General features: G+C 40.5%; 1 protein-coding gene across 3 annotated transcripts in view; it reads left to right on the forward strand.

Moving 5' to 3' along the window:
• The first annotated feature begins 234 nt into the window (after window positions 1–234).
• EPHA3 (EPH receptor A3) overlaps window positions 235–18,105 on the forward strand; it is a 177,079-nt gene continuing 159,208 nt past the window's right edge. For 2 of the 3 annotated variants that reach the window (XM_040054902.1, XM_040054903.2), the window contains exon 1: window positions 16,017–16,057. The gene's annotated coding sequence lies outside the window, so the exon portion shown is untranslated. Of the gene's footprint in view, window positions 275–15,992; window positions 16,058–18,105 lie in introns of those variants that run through there. The other variant, XM_040054900.2, reaches the window with a different exon arrangement.

The raw sequence follows: 18,105 nt of genomic DNA on the forward strand, positions 1-18,105 counted from the left end.
GGGCCGGGCGGGGGCGGCCCCTCCCGGGCGCAGCGCGGAGGCGGGCGCGGGGCATGGTCCCGGCGCCGGGGCCGGCGGCGGCGGCGCGGAGCGGGCGCGGAGCGGTGGCATGCGGCGCGGAGACATGCGGCTGTGCCTGCGCTCTGCCCCGCCGACATGGACCGCCGCTGCCGCCTGCCGCCACCGCCGCCGCCGCTGCCGCTGCTGCTGCTGCTGCTGCTCCGCGCCGCGCTCGGCGCTGCCGGCCGTCTGAGCGCCCGCCCCGGCAACGAAGGTGAGCCGCGGCACGGCCGGGTGACCCTTTTCTTCATCGTTCTTACTTTCCGCTATTCCCCCCTTTCTCTACTTATTTTTCTCATTCTCATTCTCCTCCTTTTTATTATTTTTTTTCCCCTCCCGTTATTCGTCCTCCACCCTGCTCCCCCTTAAGGTGGTCCCGTGCGGCAGCGGCTCCTCGCCCGGGAGCGCGGGGCTCGCCCTGGCGCTTATCGCCGTGCGGGGGATGGATGGATGGATGGATGGATGGATGGATGGATGGATGGATGGATGGATGGATGGATGGATGGATGGATGGATGGATGGATGGATGGATGGACGGACTGGGCGGGCAGCCGCCCTACCCTCCCCCGATCAAAGTTGGCGATGGCAGCGCAGCCCGTGCCACCGCGGCTCTCCGGCAGTGATGGGCACCGGCAGCCGCAGCCCCGGGGCGCGGTGGCACCGGCGGGGAAGGGAAGGGGCAGCGCCGGGGACCCGCAGCCTCGGCAGGTGCCCGGGGCGAGCAGCCTCTCTCCCCGGTGCCACCGCCGCCCTCAGCCCGCTGATAACTCCGATCCCTTTCCCATCCGCAGGGTTGTCTTAGTCGTCCTGTCTTTCAGAACTTTTAATTAATACGCGAAAGAAGCATGTTCCCCCTGTAAAGCCTCCTCCTGCTTTCCCTAGCGGATTCGTACCGGATCGTGTTGTTTGTATCGGATGTATAACAATGTGTTAAAGTTGTGTGTGTGTGTATGTGAATGTGTGTAATTTTCTGTAAATAAAGAGTGAGTTGTTTATTTTCTTTTGCTGTGTGAATTTTTAAGATGACATTTGCTGAAAACCCATGCTAGGTTTCAGGGGGGAAAAAAAATAGTGACAACCAGACACCGAGAAAGTGATTGAAATACTTGGCAAAAAAAAACCCTAAAAGACCCCTGTTCTTTCCCTATTTAAAAAACAAACAAGCAAACAAACAAACAACACAAACAAAAAAAACCCGGAGCTTCTGCTTGCTTGCACATTGAAGGCACTCCGTATGACCAGGATGTCCAGTGTAATTATCTTTAGGGATAAAATCTAGAGGGCAAAGGTTGTGAAGAACTTCTAGCACCCAACAACTGTGTATAACTCGCACCTGCTTGAGTTGGATGGTTGTGTAGAGAAGCTCTGAAACCTGCCAGAGCAATTATTCCTCCCTTACAAATAATGCTGATGTCCTTTTATTATTATTATTCTGGATGCTTGTGCAATAAGGCAGTGAGATAACTTTAAATGATTTCTAGAAGAAAAAAAAATAGAGTAAAAAATAAAGAAAGAAAGATGCAAACTTTATAACTCCTGGGTAATCTTTAATCAGTTGGTTTCATTGCTAGGAAATAATTACAGTACCATTATACAAGAAGAGCAGTATGTCATCTGTTTGTATGCTTCATGTAAATTTGTTTTGTATGCAGTGCTTTATAGATTTTTTTTTTTCTAAATGAGTGTGCTTTCAACAATCACTTTTGAACCTCCAGATAGAAGCTATTTTGTAAATGTTGTCATCTCTGAAAAATCATTTTCAGCAATAAAAGCAAGAGTGTGATCAGGGGTTACTGTTGCCTTATTAAGAGCTCTTAGGGAATGGTTGTGGCTCTGTCAGTCAGCGGAGCAGCTCTGCCTCCATGGCAGTGGCAGGCAGACACGTTCTGCAAACTGAGAGGGACTATGCCAGAAAGATATTGGAGCATTCCAGTTTGCAAAAAACCCCCACTTTTTGTGTCTTTGTTTCGAGTCGCTGGCGCTGAGAATGGAGAAAGGAGGGAAAATATGGGTATCATATGGAATGCATGCTAAGTACACTTGTCCAAGTCAGCTTTCAGCAAGTGCTGCCTCCCTTCTCTCTTCTCAGCTTCACGATCTTGTACAAGATGAGCAATATTTACAAAATTGGTAGTGAAAACAACAGTAAAAATGCGGTTACTGGAGAGTGACCTGCTTTTGAGTGGCTTTTTTTTTTTTTTTTTTTTTTTTAGTGTGTATTTTGCTATGCTTTTCAAAAACAGGGATACTGACAGTTTCTTCAGTCTCTTTAAAAAAAAAGAGATCAGCTCTAAAGGGCTTCTAAATTTTTTTTAAACCTCCCTTAAGGAAAGTTCCGTAATTTTTTTTTTTTTTTTTTTTTTTTTTACGCTGTATAGATTAATCTTGTGAGTTTAGAAATCTTAATTCTTCTAATTTGCTGATCTACTAATTCGAAGAACAAGTGTTAGCATGCAGCTTTAAATCATGTCAGAAGATGATGTTTTTCCCTATCAAATAATCTTTTTCTGACCACTTAATTTACATTTCTGCTGTTGTTCCCATAAATTTCCTCCCAAAACTAGAGGTAGATGTTTCTACATTTCTCTGGAGTATTTAGAAAAGTTTTCTTTTTCCACCACTGAGAATAAAAAAAAGATCTTTTTTGGACAGCATTTGTTAATGTAGGCATGTAGATAAAAAATATCTACCTTTTTTCTTACATTTTATATTGAAGCTACTGTTGAAATTCTCCCCATAAATTGTTTTAACAACGGATGGAACTAATTTTTGGTGTGTTTGTACAGCTTAGTCTAACTTTCTAGGGGATGGAAATGTTGCAGTGGGCACGTAACAAGAGTGTGGGCAGAGCTATCAGAGAAATAGCTCCTAAATTTATTTGACTTGAAATAATTATTTTTTCTTGTTTTAAATCCAACTTCACTTAACATTTGCAATTAATATTAAAACTGATGACTGTTGATGGTAATACTACAGTGGAAGTGGATGGGATGAAGGGAGAAAAGGATGAAAGGAGGGGCTGAAGACAAACTGCTGGCTTACTGCACTTTGTGGTGCTCAATACATTCCTTTTTTTCTTTTTCTTGGAGAGCTTGAGATTTTCTTAATTTGCTTCATCCCAGAGAAGTTTTATTTATGTTTTTTTTTTCTGGATCTGAAGTAAAACTTTTCTCCAAGTTTGTTTTTAAACTCTCTGCCGAGAGAAATCTGCCTGCATTTCCCCTACAGAATCACAGGATCTCAAGGAGGTTCTCTGAAGCTCAGATTTATCTGTGTTTACTGGTAAAAGGTGTGTGCTGTTTTCTGTGGGGCAACCAAATGTCAGGAAGATTTAACATCCAAGTTTTCCAGTTCGGAGTTTGCAGACTGAGCCCCGTAGGTGCACAGAAACCGCGGGTTCTCCTGTTCCGCTCTGTTGGATATTCTCTGCTTGGTGAGAATTGTGTTTCTTTTTTCTTAGAAGGATGCAGTTCTCTTTCTGAATAATTCCGGTGGTATCGAGAAATCAAATGAGTTCTGTCCTTTTTAAATTTAATAATTTCTCCTCAGTCTCTTCTGTAACTATATGGCCTGCCTGAGGGTACCAGCCACCTTAATTTCACTGTTTTATAACCCACAACAGTTAACACTTGACCTAGGTCATTAACAGGATTATCAGCAAATTTGTTTAAGCTTTTACTGACAACCTGAATTGCTTCAATAATATTTTGACTGTGCAGACAGGAAACTTTTTGAAACCTCTCAATCTAGCATAAAATTAATTTCTTGTGAACACAGCTACCAAAAGATCAATATGGGAAATCTGCTTACAGTACTTGGCTTCAAACAGCGCCTGTTTTGGGTTTACAGTAAGAAGGTTCCAATCAGCCTCTCTTTTCAGTCTGTATTGGATTTGGGGCTGCAGTTTCATCTTTCGAGCACTGATTACCACCTCAGAACTTTGCAGAACCACTGAGTTAAATGCACCATTTTTTAAATCTGAGCTGGTCTCTGTTAACACTTAAAATTGCTAAAGACAATTTGCTGTGCCTTTGTAGTAGTGACAGCTCTTGGTGTGGTTTTGAAAAATGTGCTGCTTGCACATGGAAGAAAATTCTTGCCCAAGTCTTGCCTGTGATTTTGGGAAAGGCTGACAATACTGGGAACTTCTCAATAGCATCTGCAGAGGGAAACGCTTTTTACAAATCTTACTTTGCTCTATGTCGTGTATCATTAGGTCAGGGTAAGTCTTCATTTCCAATGACACTATTCCTGCTGCTGGCTTACAATTGAGTGTTCATCTGCAGAAGAAGTTAAAAGTAGGTCCAGAAGTCTGAATGTGATACCTTTTAAAATTTAGTTTCAGAAAGCTCAGAGTCATGGGGGGCTGGAGGATTGTTTTTCATACAGCTGTGTCTTATTCAAAGCTTCTGTGCTTAATCCTAATCTGTACGATTAGACAAATAATGAACTTGTTTTAAAATTCACACCATGATGGTTTGAAAACCAGGAGAAGTTGGGTGAATGCATAATTTTCTGACAACATTTTTGACAGCAGACTGTAACATGTGGAATAAGTTATTTTCTTTACTGTTTGTCACTGGGCTTTTTCTTGACTTACTGCTATTTCAGCGTAGTGTATTAAAAAGAAAAAAACCCTCCTCTCCGTTGGCTATAGCAAACTTAAAGCAGGTGTTTGAAACACAGAAATGTGCAAATTGGACACAGCAATTAATTTGAACACAACGTATTTGCTGCCCAGCGAAGCACTCAGGGCAGAGAAATGGGTCAGAACTCTTCTGTACCCTCAGCTTCAGCAAAAAGGCACCACCAGATGGGCAAGCATGAGACAGATAATAGGCACACCAAGTTTACAGTTGTTTACACAAAAGCTTTGCAGATCAGGAGTGTGTTCTGACTGAACTGAAATTTTTCATTCCCATCTGGGAGGATGTACAAATTAGTTTTAATTTTTTTTTTTTTTTTTTTTAAATTATTCTCTGCTGGAGTTAGGTAAATTGCTATTAGTATACTTTCTTTTTGATTCTGTTGGAGAACTTGGGGGTTTTCCTTTAGGAAAATGTCTGTAATTGCTCTTGTTCTTGTAATCCCCACTTGATGAAAGTTTAGAAATACAGATGCAGGTGTTCGTTTTCTCGTTTTCAGAGCTCTGGATTTTATCACCAGTGAGGGTCACTACAGAGCTGTTACCAAATACCACAGTCCTGTTTGTGGAGTTTTATACAGAGCCTGAGTTAGTGCCATAAGATACCTGTAACTCGTGTAGCTTTGTAGCTGCTCTTTGATTTTTTTTCTGTGAAAGAAAATATAAATAAGTAGCTGGAGCAATAATCATGCCTTTACTTGTGGTGAAATTCAAAGCTCTGCTCAGTGGAGCGGCTACTGAAACCCAGAAGGTAATTTTTTACCCTAAGATGCAAAATTGGATGTTTCCAGAGTTGTTAGATGAATCTCCAGAGGTGGGGCAGAGGGCTTTGCCTGCCTTTCTAAAATTTAATTCCAACATCCAGAGTGCTTTTTCTGAAATGAAATATTTATTTTCTTTTGCATTGTTAGATTGGTTGAAGCATTGCTGAAAATATATTTATGAGGAGGAAAAAACTGGCCGGAAGAAATGACAGAGTGAAGAATTTTTTGTTTACTACTATAAAAGTGATTTTGACTACTTAAATGATCTTTTTTCCTAAAAATTCACCACAGTGGGGTAACCCTTATTTCTGTAAACACTTTATAGTAGTACCTTAAAAAAAAAGGCCAAAAAACAGAACAAACAAACCCATATTTAAACTGTTCTAAAGAAGAACTAAAACTTTAAACTTTTAAACAAAAATAGGTTAATTCAGAAGATTAGATATGAACTCCCAGGAGTGTAATTTTGGAAACAGAGTGTGGTAGCAATTTGTGGGCTTAGGATTGTATTCCCCAGCAGTAGTCTTGTGTTTTTTTAGTTTCTTAGGCGCTTGCTAAATCCAATCTCGAGTTCTCATTTTGCAGTGTGAAACAGATGCAAGATTAAAATTCAGTCCCTTAAACTGAAAGTTCCTTTCAAATTTCTGCAGCGAATGAATGAAAGAAATAAAGATGTAGAAATAAAGATAATCCCGCCTGAAAGAAGCCTTGGGATGGTGACAGAAAAGTTCCAGTCTGCGAGAGTGACGGGGAGCCAGAGTGAAACCCCAGCACATAAAGCCTTACATTTGCAGAGATGTTATTAAATCAGACACATTGTAAGCAGAAACGTTTGTACCGCTCTTTTTTTTTTTTTTTTTTTTTTTTTTTTTTTTCTTTTTTTTCTTTTTTTTCTTTTTGTTCATTTAACTACCATGTCCTGCTGTTTCAGGCAAAATATGGAGGAAAATCCCATTAGCCTACTGGAAAAATATTGATGAAAGAAGAATAGCAGACCAAACGAACAGTGGTTGAAACTTGCTAGCAATTAAGAGAACAATAGGTTGAATGTTAAGGTTCAGTCAGTGCAGTTTAGTGTAATATGGTGTGGGAATGGTGCTTTTTGTTTATTTCCAGCTGCTTTCTCATAATGTTTTTATATCTATATTTGGATAGAAAGATTTGCGTGGCTTTTTTTTTTTTTTTCCCCCTTCTTTTTAAACAATAATTAAACCTGCTATAGTATAGCTGCCTTACATAAGAGGACAGTAATTAAAATCTGAAACTTTTTTAAACTGGTGCCTAGGTATGGAAGGGCTTGTAGAAAATCTAGAATGACAAGTTACTCTTTAAATAAATTACAATTAAAATACTAAAATATATTTTGGTCTGTGGTAGGCTTCCCACAAACTTTGTGCAGTAACAAATAACAACAAGTGACATGGGATTGCTTAATTTAGTTGCTGGGAAGTCAGAAGGTAGCTAGAGGGGGTTTGTTTGTTCTTGATTTTTTTTAAGAGGCAGGGCTTTTTGAGAGATCCATTTTGGAGGGGCTGAAAAGGATTAAAGGAAGAGAATAAGTAGGCAGAGATGAAGAAAATTGGATCTGAATATTAAAAAAAATCCAAACTTCCTCTGATTACTGACAACGTTAGGAAGCCAGAATTCAGCCCTGACAGGGATCCTAGCAGTGAACAAAGCACAAATTAAGAAATTCCATGCCTCCCTGAAAGTCTGAGCTTTGTTTACATTTGAAAGCTTCGTGACTCTGATTTACCAGTGGTGAATTTCCACAGAGGCTGCAGTTAAGAAAGGGTAGAGGCATTATTACCATTCTATTTAATCTTGCTGTGACAGTGCGTTCCTTAAAAAAGAAAAAGGAAAAAGAAAAACAAGGCAAGTAATGTCTGCCCAGCCTTAATGTTCACGGACAAAACTCACTTGAGGCCTTTATCTTGAGACAGGTTCTGAGACGGTGATGACCTTACCCTGCAAAAACATTTTTCCCCCCTGATTTACCTCAGACAACAAATGTCCTAGCAATGCTTGAGTGTTGAGCGTTCCTGGAGTACGTGGTTCCAGCTGTGGAAAATGTTCTGTGCTCACCCAAACTCTCCAAAGAAAACCCAGCTGTCGGGAAAGCTCATCCGGTTCTTTATTCCCAGCCCACCTGCCCACCCTTCCTCTCATGGCCTGTGCCATTTTTTCTGTCCCTTCCCTTCCAGAAATCAACATTCAGCCAGAAAGAACAGAAGGCAAAGATCATCTTTTTCTGATTTTAAGGGCTGCGTGCCCAGTCCTCTTTTTTACAAAAAGCTGTTTACCAGAGGGGGGTATGCTTTGACCCTGTGGATGCCCAGAAGAAAAGACAAAAGAGAGGAATTGAACGTTTAATGGCATTGCTTCTCCTGAAAGATGGGCTAGAGCTAGACAGAGGGCGTTTAAGAAATTAAAACAGAAGTTTTCCATGTAAACCAAGGAAAGGAACACTGGAGAAGAGGCGTGAGGAGCATGCTTAGTTTGTGGAGTAGAATGGAAACCCGAGCCCTTTGTGGTAAGGTGCTGGAAGCAAAGAATAAGCAGAAGACTTGAATATGAAAGTGTCTGGTGGGTAGATGGGAATAGAACAGTCATTTAGTCATTTACCTTTGTTATAAATATTTGTGTTTCTCACATATGGAAATAGTGAAAAAAGATGTTAGTGGGGTTTTGGTTGCAAAGGCAGCAAATGAAGTCGGGGCAATTCCATTTTTCATACGGATAGCTCAGCACACATGTTCTGCATTAATTACCTCCATAAATTCTGTTAACCTGGCAAACAATGAAAATATCATGTTGGTGACATCACTGTATTGGAAAATAAAAATGGGTTCAGCGTCTTGGTTTTCTCAGCATGACATTTGAGGAGATTTCTTAAACTATTGGCATTTTACTCCCGCAGTTTGCACCATGGTGTTGAGTCATTTGCTCTGTGGGTTTATTTTCTCTCTGGGGCAGCCATGTAAGGACCCAAGCTGGAGATCTTTATTCATGGAGGTAGGGAAGAAAAGCTTGACAAAATTATCGGGGCACACTTGAGTATGTGGTTTTCCAAATGTAGTGCTTCAGGATTCTCAGAATTGCTTTATGATTCTTGACTTCTGTGCTTTCAACTTAGAAAACCAAAACTCAAGCCCAACTCAACTCTCTTTATTTTTGTTTTTCTATGCCCCTTGCAAGGAGTTCCTTAAAATCAAAATTTTTTTTCTGAGCTGTGGCAGGCTGCCAGTTGGTTCACTTGGGGGATATCATAGCCTTTTAAACAAATGAACAGTCATTTCCTGGACTTATGCTCTGGTCCCTGTCTCAAAAATTTCTGTCCTCCAAAGGGATATTGATCATTTACTGAGGATTTTGTTGATTCCAGGACCTTGAATATGTTTGAACAGCAGTAAAATTTGTGGGAACCTTGGAACTTTTAGTTGTGGGTGTTTTGCGTGCCCAAGAGTCTTTTCTGTGACACTTTTTGGTGTCTAGAATTCTGGAAACTGAGCGTGCCATAGTAGGTTTGGACTTCTCAGCTTACCTTAACTGAACTTGGACACTGAGTCAACATTTATTTTCCCCTTTAAGCTGCTAAAAGTCTTCCCAAGGGGGATCTTTGTCACACTCCAAATCTACCAGACCTTCAGAGAGCTCAGTTCTGTAAAACTAGTGAATACTGGATTTTTTTTTTTTTCCCCCCCAAGGGAATTTAGAAGTAAAAAGAGATGTGCAGTGTGGTTAAACCTTTCTGAGAAGTGCTTTAGGAGTTACTAAAATGATTTGAGTGATGTTTGCTGTTGAGTTTTGGCTAGACATAACATGTGGTGCCATTTTATGTGCCTCAAGGTTTGGGCACCCGGTGGGACTGACAAATATGACATATCCTACAAGAGACCCACTTCTATTCTGGGCTGATAAAAGGCAGGGATTGGCAGAGTTTAGGTAACTCAATCTCATCCGTAGTTTCTGGGATTTTTTTTCCTCTGAGAGGGGGGGAAAACCCTTCGGTTTTAAAGGGAATTTGAACTCCCTTTCAACACAGTAGCCCCCATTTTGCATTTGCATATTTAACACGTTGCCTCAGTGATATCAGATTTAATGCCGGAATGGTGGAATGGAATAAGATCTGTAGGATCTGTCCTTGACTGTGAGTTCAGCTAAGCTCTAATTCAGGTATCCTGAAGCTTTCTGTCTCTTGCTTTTTGTAGGAGGTACTGGAAAAGGACCAATTGGAGCTGTTTAAAAAAGAATGCAAAGAAGCGAAGGCGACACAGTAATTTGGAACCCATTAGGTTAATCCATTTTTAATTTTTATATCCTTGTCTTAATGAAAAGAACTGGCACATATCGACTTACAGGAAATAGCCTAATAAAACCGAAACCTTATTAGGCCCCTTTGATAAACAGTGCATTCCAGCCCACCACCAGTCATATGTTTTTGCATACTTGGAAATTGAGCTTTGTGCCACTTTAACAATATCAAGAGAATGCTCATGTTTCAAAGCAATAAAAAAGAAATAAAAATCTGTTTTGCCTGTGTTCATCACTGAGAATGGGTGGATGGTTGTCCCTTTTCCACAGGCAGGCTCCATGCTTAGCAAAAGGAGGAAGACCACTGGAGAACTTCCACTTGGCATAGAGTGCAGTTGATGTTTTAATTTATAGGCATTCCCACATTGCTAATTGCTGTCCTGCAGTTCCTCCTTCGTGGCAGCCTTTGGAGGGAAACCTGCAGTGAGGGGTTGCTGCTTTGGCTGCTTATTTTTCAGCTGTAGGAAAAGCTGAGGTATCTAAATCTGGCCTCAGGTGCTCTTGGGGAGTGTGTTTGATAAGAAAAGTATAATCTGGGAGGAGGAAAATTAAATTCTTCCTCTTCAAAAACTGCGGGAAGCTGCCATAAAATTAGAATTTGCCAAATCATCTGAATTGATGGTGGTAACTTTTATGTTCTGCAGAAACAATAATCTCTAGGGTAATTTAACATATTTTGCTAGCTTTTTGTCTTTTCATCTGATATTTGTGACAAAAATCTCTTAATTTTGGAAAGTTTTTACTCAACATTTAAATGAAAATAAGGAGGCTTGATCTTTCCAGTCTTTTCTGAAGATTCCTATGGTCAGTGTTGCAGCAACTGTTTTTTTAATTAGTTTTGGTTTCTGTTTGCTTGTTCATCCCTTGCCCCCACCCCTGTGGAGTCCTTCGGTCAGCAATTTGATCACAGATTGAACATGACAGTTGCCAAATTTGGAGTGTTCTGCACAAAGTCATATTTGTGATTGTGCAGGCGAGGAGGGTTGAAAGTGCAGACCTCACAGGGCTGTGCCTCTCTCAGGACTGCAGCCTGGCTTCGGGCTGCGGCAGAAATCTCAGGTTAGAGAAAGAGTTTTTGGCTAAATGTGCCAAGCTGTTGGCATGTGGGTTGGGTAAGTGCTGCAAAGTTAACCTGGATGCTTTTAGATCATTTTCTTCTGAGCAGTTGATAACATCTTCACTAAAATATTTGAGGGGAAATGCAGGACCATAAAATCACAGGAGGCTTGACTTTTATTATTGAGCAAGCAGCAAATCAGGCTACTTAAAACCAGGCTTCACTGTTGGAGAGTCTTTTTTATTTGTTATCCCTTCCCAAAGGTTTCTTGGTCTTCCTTAGCTGGTTTCAGCATGGTTTTGGCAGTCAGTGTGATAGCTGATCCTAGCTGGAAATTAAAATTGCATCGAGGTGCGACTTTGGCGTTGCCTGAGTTCTGCCTGTATGCCTATAAATGTTGGTTCTAGCCCCAGAATAATCCAAGACACAGAGGTTATCTGCTGCCACTGCTGGGGTAATCGAGACTTGGGAAGACTCAGATCTGTATTCATAGGTGGATGAAAATACAGGTGCAGGCCCGCTTTGTCAGGAAGGGTTCACCATTCCAAAAATGTACATCAGGCTTTGCGCTGGCTCCACTCTGTCCCACCCCAAAACCAAGTTCTGGCTGATTTTTTACCACAGAATATTTTCTTTGCTGCTTGGGATTATATGGCACATTTCAATTAGACATTCACCTTTTTTTTTTTTTTTTTTTTTTCTGGGTTGCATAGCAAGTTTGGTTCCTCCCATTTGTTGGCATTTTTTAAATAGCTAACCAGGGTATTTCTGAACTCAAAGTTTGTTGCCAAACAAGAGAAGACAACACAGTGGTGTGAGGGTTTTGTGCTTTTTTTTTTAAATATTAATGGTAAATGTTAATTAGCTCAAGAAAAAAATATTTTATATCTTTTGACATTGGCTATTGCTCTGTATTTTCTTTGTAAAGAAGACATTTGGAAATGCATTCCACTGCTGAAGTTGTTTGTAGGTGGTTCTCTAAATATTACAAGTCACAGAACAGTGTCTCGTAACAGGCTTTCCTCATTTCTTCAGCAGTGAGGTGAATCTCAGAGTGATTCTACCTGGCACAAGATTTGTTTGCTTATTTTCATTCCTGTGGGAGGTATTTATGCTGTATTCAGTTCACTGTAGCAGTTATTACTCCACGTGTTTCTGGAAATGCTGCAGCTTTCAGACTGTGTTCAGGAATCACTTTAGTTTTAGGGTTCTTTTCTTTCCCTGACATCACTCCTGGTGAAACAAGCTGTTAGTGAGCCCTGGACCATCGGTCCCAAATCTGGAAGCAGTTTCTGGTAGCACAAGTGTCATATTCCACCCAAGCCTCCATTCATCTGTTTGATGCCATGAGAGGGAGAGTGAGGGAGCTTTGTGTTTTCACATCCACTTCATTTTACCCCCTGGAAATCCACGTGGAGGGAGCTGATAATGCTTTCTCTTGTGGCTGTGCATGGGGAAGGCCAAGAGAGTCAGGCAGGAGGGAGTCTCTAGAAGGAAATTCTGATTTGGCATTTTAGGGGTGGTCTGCATTGGCATAAATAGTTGTGCAGGAGGACCAGATCACTGATTTTCAGAGTCAGAAGTCATGGCTGCTCATCTTAATACCAGTAAATTCTCCTTTAGAATTACCACTAGCTTTAAATCAAGTTAATTGCATGATGGGAACCAAAGCAGGACACTGAGACAGTTAGACAGCACTTTATTTATTTACTTAAAGTTGCTTTATGAGAGCTCCTCTGTGTCGCCTCAACACAACCAGGAATCCTTTCCAAGGCATTCTGTTGGAAAGAATTATCAGTAGCAATGAAACTGTTCAGCTTTTTAAGAGTTACCCCTGGTAACTGGCTGGTCAGCCTCAGAGATTTTTGCAGGAATCAGCTGAGTGACGGTCACACGGTTTTGCAGGAGGAGTTGGTACAAGAAGAGCAAATGAGTTGTGTGAGAAACTCATAAACTTCTTCCATCTAATAAATACATAGCTATAGGCATTTGTGGGTTAAGTATTGGCTTTAATTTAACTTTAATAGTATGTGGAAAAACAAACGAGCATGTCACTGAGAAATGCCTGCCAGTGAGGGTCTGACTGAGTACATCTTCGTGGATCACTTCATGAATTGGTTCACAAAATGGACCTGACCAAGTGTTGTATTTTGTTACTCTAAAGGATCTGCCAGGATTAAAAGAAGTTGTAGTGAGTTAATGTAGGAATCAAGTGCTTGAGTGAAGTTTTGCATTTTTACTTTTTAACTAACGTCCAAATCCATGAAAAAAAAAAATTGGACAGTGAATTTGTAACCCATTCCAATTAATTTCTAACCCATTCTGTATGCATTTCTTATGTCTTAGTGTAGGGAAATGCTGTTTTTTCCTCCAGTTTCCAGATTAATTTGTGGTGTTAGGAGGTACAGTGCCAAAATATACCATTGCTTCTCCCTGTCTTTTTTGTGTAGAGGCCAGGATTGCATCTCCTAAGTTCTGCATAATTGTTTCCTCTCTATCAAGGTGTGCAACTCTCCTGAAGTCACAGGGAAAATGAGTGCCCTTGAAGCTTTTATCAGGAAGAGGAAGGTGTTTTTTTTCAGGTTACTACTTGAAAGGAAATATGTTTCTTGCATTTTAGTTACTATTAAAGAACAGCACAACACACATCTCAACCAGAAGCCTTCTGTAACCAGTGTGAAATCCTCCCTTGTAAGGACTTAGTGAGACAGGTTTGAGCATGGAAAAGTAGTGGTTCTAGCCTGAAGGAGATGGGGAAAGTGGGATGAAGAAGAGGAGCTGAAAAATTATTCTTAACTTCATAGATTTGATGTTGATGATGTCAAGTTGCCCCATGGCTGCAGCACCTGCCTGTGGTGGGGAGCACTGAATATTTAATTGCCACCCGTGTCCTGTTGTGATGCCTGTGAGGGCAAGCTGGACCTGCTGGGCAGATCTAGAGAGGGGAAACTACCACCAGGCTGTGGGTTTATTGCCTGGTGATGTTTTGCAGATGAAACTGATGAGTTTGGATTGAGTTCAATAATTTCAGAGTGGCTGCAATCATGTTTTCAAGAAGCTCGTTCTGAAAGCATAAATATATCACTTAAGTTTGCTCCTGAGCGGTTTGCCTCAGCCACTTCTTGCCAAGTGATTTTCCTCAGGAGTCGCTCTTCCCTCAGCACCGTGCAGTGCAGATGCACAGATCTGTCCCATCTTGGGAGATGCAGAATCTGTGGGAATTTCTACTGACAAAAACCGAGAAATGTGCTTTTTCCTTCTGAATTTTTATTGCTGTTTCCTTTTTACGGATGCAAACCTTGCCTGCCTAGGGCCCTGTGCACTCAATAAAGGACTGGCTGGTTTTCCTTGTGTTCATGATTGAGGACTTGATTCAGAACTAAGAAATATGTAGCACTGGATTAGGTCCTTTCTGTAAGATTAGGAAAGTTTTTTTTTTTTAATTGATGTAGATAAAGCAATGCTGTTGTTTTCTTTTGAAGGGGAGTATAACTGCAGGGGGAAACATTTTTCCCACACAGATGGCAGAGCAGCTCAGTCATGGCAGTGTAGCAGTGCACATATATCCATACAAAACACAAATATGAGTGCACACAAATGTAGAAAATATGTTTATTTATGGTTCCTTATAGCACAGTCTTATTTCTGATACTGTACACCTGTGTCTCCTTCTGTACATCCTAATTAACAGTAAAAATAACGCCTTCAGGGCTGGTTTTTTTTTAAGTGTTGTCCAAAATTAAACAGCAGTTAAAAGGAGAATGATGAAATAATACACATAGCTTAAGTCATAGATATTCTCCCTGATTTTTTTTTTTCCTTTTTTTTTTTTTTTTCCCCCCCTACTGTTTACTTGGAGCACCAATGCTCAGGCCATCTGGTTCTGGGGACAGTGACAACCCTTCAGGTTGACAAACAGAAGATGAAGTTTCTCCAGTGGCCACCTCTAATAGAGCTGTCATTTTCAGGTGTTAAAATGTCCTAGCATGTGCTGAGATTTATTTCATTTCTCATTATCATTAATTTCCATACTGAAGGGAAAAAAAAAAAAAAAAAAAAAAAAAAAAAGAGTGTGTGGGGGCTGGTGAACAAAAGTAAGCCCAGATTGCAGGTAATAAATATTAGTGTTGCCATGCTGAGTATTAATACTTCATTAGTTTAAATAGAGGCTATTTTCTTTTATACAATATTTTGTATAAATTCACCTGTTCTGCTTCATGTTGATAAAGAAATGGTTACTTAGGGAAGTGTGTGATCAAACACTTGGAGACTATATGGCCAAGATGAGGAAAAGAATTTATTTTTGTACTTGTAGGAAACAAATAAATAAATGCTAAAGAAGAATATCCTTTAATTTGGGTGTATGTATTTATTTTAGATGCCCATTTATTTTAAATCCCCACTGAGATTTGGTTGACTGGAAAATGCCTGTCAGACTGTTTACAAATAAAATCTTCATTCTCATGCTGAAAATTATTGCATGGATCAAAAAAAAAAAGGTAGCAGCAAGATTAGCAATCAGTTGATGGCCCTTTTTAAAGGCAGGTTTGTCTGAACTTGTAACATTGTAAATAATTACTTTTGTATCTAATGTGTTACACATGACATTTAGAAAACACTACTGTGAGACAATTTGAGAACAAATTAGATCAGAAGCGAGAAAGAACTGCAGGAAGGACTTTAATCAGCATTTATTATTTATTCCTGTATTCTGAGAAAATTATAGATGCCAAATGCATGCCTTTAATCGAATAACGATTTAAATATTCAGATCTCACCATTTCAGTTAGATGCAGTGACCCAAATTTGAGGCATCCGAGGGGAAAACGCTGTGGTTTGTGCAGCTGATAGAAGAGTTCTGTTCCCACCCCCTGCTGCAATTAATTTAGCCAGTGATCCATTGTTTGTTTTTTGTCACTTTTCTGGTTTTCAGAAGTTGCCCTGTCTGCTGTGCATAGTGTTTTAAGCTAAACAAGACGATCCTTTTCATTTGTCTGTCCTTTTCTTCTGTGCAGCTCCACTGCCAGGCCACCTGAACAAATCAACTGCTCACAGGGTCCTCAGATAAACACAGCTCTGGGTATGGGTAACTGAGGTTAACTGGGCAGTGGCAAACAAAACTCATTCCTCTTCCTTGTGTCTTCTTTTGTAGTTAATCTGCTGGATTCAAAAACAATTCAAGGGGAGCTGGGCTGGATCTCCTACCCGTCGCATGGGGTGAGTTCACTAGAGTGTGAAATGGAAAAGTGCTGCTACAGACCAATGTGCTATTTAACCATTGTTTCCTCTTCAGAGGACACTGTGCAATAAGGCTGGGTCTTTAGAGCTTCAAGAATAATCTACTCTCAACTTGCAAAATGTGGCTTCCACAACTGTGGGGCCTTCTCTTTAGAACACGCGTCCCACTGCAGGTAACCCCTGGAGGAGCTCATTCCTAGGGGAGAAACTTGAAAGCAAGAGGTGCACTGAACAACAGCAGCAAAAAGTTCTTTAGGTGCTGCTCCTTTTCTATTGTAAAGTGTATTTCTAAAAGAGAACATGGCTCTACTTCATGGTGTTACTTGCTAATTTGTTCAGGTGGAAGTAGTGGAAGGTGAAAAATGTGTGGATGGAAGTGGGCAATGTAAGTAAGTACTCGTTCGTAACTTTTGTACTGAATTGTTGCTGAACTGTTCAAGTTATGAGTCAAAGTATTACTACAGAAAGGTCTAAATAACGTTCTGGAGGTGGTTGGTGGTTGTTTCGTTTACCTTGTATCCAGATCTAATGACTGTAGGTATTCTATTGAAAGATTTAGAAGCGCAGTCTTAAAGCACCTGTGCTTTCCCATTTGCTAACTCCATCATTTGTAGTTTTTGCCAGCAGATTCTTTAAGAGAAATTCTTGGTAACATAATATTGATGACTAAATAGTACGTATCTGTCTAGTGCTGCTGATATGTGTTCACTCCCCACCTCTGTGCCTCTGTGGAATGTGTGTTTGTGTGTAGGAACATCCCATCGCTCTCTTTCTGCATTACATCTTGCATTCCTGCATTCTGTTTCCCCAAACACAAAAAACCCCCACTTGGCAAGCTGAACCCCCATGTCCAGAGCTACCCTTGCTCTCAGAGAAGGCTCAGCCATCAAGTCTTTGCTGAAAAAAGTACCTGTGAGACTTTTGCTGTTCTTTTGGGGTTTTTGTAGCTTTGGGCACCCAAGCTCTTGATTCACCTTTATCTTTTTTACAGAATCAGTGTTAACAGTGCCTTTGCATCTCTGCCTCCTTTGGGATTCCTTTGTTAATGTTTAAGTTGTGCCTTCTTGATATTAAGCATTATGCAGGTGTTTAGCAGTATTTAAAGATGAAGGTTTGGTTCATTTTTTGAGTTTATGCATGGATCTCTCTCCATGTCTCTGAATAAAATTGTTCCATTCTCATGGGAAAGATGTGGGAAGAGGGTTCAGGTTTCTTCCTAGTGGCTTTTTCTGCTGACTTATCCCAACAAGAAACATCTCTAAACAGGATGTCCAAGAGGGAACTCTCCAGCAATTTCTAGCTCATCAGGGTTTTTTTTGTTTTGTTTTCACTTGCCTTTTTTTTTTTTTTTTTTTTTTGCAAAACCTTTCTCTCCCAGCTCCCGCTGCTCCTCTGCTTTGCTCTCCTGCTCTGTTCAGCTCCTTGCAGCTGTGCAGATCTGCTGCTCTGCTCCCTGCAGCTGTGTCTCTCCTGCCTTGGATGCCTAAAACAGTTGGTAGGGAATGATGCAGGGTATCATGGGGGCTATAAGGAAAACAGATGTGCTGCATTACCCCACCAAAAAGGGCCCCCGGATCTGTCAAGGCCAATTTTATTGGCTTCTGCAAATTTTTGTCAGGTAAATCCAGCCCAACTTGTTGTTTGGATGTGTACATGCCGTTCCTATTTACTGCCACATCCACGGATATCGAAGCCAAAGTAAATCATGGAATTTCACTGATGTTCTTACAAGTTAATGAAATTCTTAGTTAAAAATCTCATGGCAGTAAATTAATGTAGATCATATGCTGTGACTGTTTTTGGAAGAGAACTGAGGCTCTAGACTGTAGTGTTCTAAATACCTTGAAATTTTAAGCTTGCATATTGAAGTATAAATGTAAAGTATAGAAACAACAATGTTTATCCTATCCCAATTGGCATTTTGCTGTAAAATGGTGACAACTTGAACATCGTGTGAGAGAGGCGCCTTCTTCTTACAGCCCTTTATTTATAGTCAATTAATTAAACCTGGTAAATATGGCTGTGTC

Source organism: Hirundo rustica, chromosome 2 (genome assembly GCF_015227805.2).
Source record: "Hirundo rustica isolate bHirRus1 chromosome 2, bHirRus1.pri.v3, whole genome shotgun sequence".
In the NCBI taxonomy this organism is placed as follows: domain Eukaryota; kingdom Metazoa; phylum Chordata; class Aves; order Passeriformes; family Hirundinidae; genus Hirundo; species Hirundo rustica.